Source organism: Mesitornis unicolor, unplaced genomic scaffold, assembly GCF_000695765.1.
Source record: "Mesitornis unicolor isolate BGI_N332 unplaced genomic scaffold, ASM69576v1 scaffold34857, whole genome shotgun sequence".
Lineage (NCBI taxonomy): Eukaryota > Metazoa > Chordata > Aves > Mesitornithiformes > Mesitornithidae > Mesitornis > Mesitornis unicolor.
In genome coordinates this window covers 444-1,672 of record NW_010197657.1, presented here as the reverse complement: position 1 = coordinate 1,672, position 1,229 = coordinate 444, and the positions used below count along the sequence as shown (strand labels likewise).

The following is a 1,229-nucleotide window of genomic DNA, read 5'->3' as shown; positions in this document are numbered from 1 at the left end:
GGGCCACCGCTGCCCTCCTCCCCCTGCTCCCCCTCCCAGCACCTACATAAAGACATTGCTGGTACCCAACACTGTCTCGGTCCTTCTGTGCCTGTGCAGGGGCCGGGCAGTGGCTTTCAGGGAGAGCGGGCCCTGTGGTCACCCACCCGTTGCCCCGGCGGTGGGGGTGGGGGGGGGCTGCCGTGTGCTGGCAGCATTGCCCCGGCTTGCCCAGGCCAGGTGGGGCTGGGAGGGATGTGTCCCTGGTTGGTGGCACCCAGCTTTTCCCAGGGAAATGCTGCCCAGGGCAGGCACCTCCATTGTTCGGCCCTCCCAGGTGGATGTGATTTTGGGGGGCAGGAGACAGTGGCAGGCCGTTTTTGGGGGGCTGGGGAAGTCGCCCCGTGCCTGTTGCCCGGTTCCAGCCTCGTCCAGTGCCAGGGCTGTCAGGAGCCTCTCCTGGGTGCCCCTGCTGTGAGGAGCCATGACAACAAGCAGTGACTTCCAAAGTGGCTCAAAACGAGCCCCAAACCCATCCCTTGCCCCAGCTCTCTGGCACAGCCCCCCCAGCACAACCAGAACCCTCACCCACCCGTGCACCGCCTGCTGCGTCAATCACCTCTTTGTGCACGGAGGGGCTGCGCAGGCAGTGGCATGCGTGATCTCGGCCAGCCGCAGCGGTGGTGTCCTAGCCACGCGGTCACCCACTGGGATAGCACGTGGCATCTGCAGAGACCTGGCTGGGACAACTGGTCCATCCCCCTTGCCATTGGCATGGGAGAAGCCATCTATTTGGCCAGCCATGGTTCTGCACAGCGGGGTGGCCCCTGAGGGGCCACAGCTCCCTCTGGTAGTGATGGGCTTGAACTGGAGCTGGTGCTTGGGAAAAGCAGTGTGGGGCATCCCTGGGGCCAGCCCCTCAGCGGGATGCCCGGGGAAACCTTCCTGCAGCGAGGCTGTGGAGCTGGGAGAGATGGGAGATGCTGAGTTTTGGATGTTTTAAAACAGCAGGGGAAATAGTGGGTGAGGAGAGCCCAACCCCAGCTCAAAGCACCCAGGCAGGAATCTGTGTGGTCCCTGGCACTCCTTGCTGTGCTGGTGGCTCCCTGGGTCCCCCAAAACTGGTGTGTGGCAGGTTGAGGGGTGCTGAGGTTTGGGGGGGGGATGCCTGGAGTCACTCAACCCCTCTCTGCCAGGTCCCAGTGTGATGCTGGAGGAGCTCAGGATACATGCAGGCGGGTGCTGGGTGC

The 1,229-nt window shown here is 64.0% G+C and overlaps 1 protein-coding gene across 1 annotated transcript in view; it reads left to right on the top strand.

Annotated features, from left to right (window-relative positions):
- Positions 1-1,229, top strand: part of LOC104544111 (septin-4-like) — a gene marked incomplete at both ends in the record, with an annotated part of 5,798 nt that overhangs the window by 4,362 nt on the left and 207 nt on the right. The gene's annotated exons all lie outside the window — the stretch shown is intronic.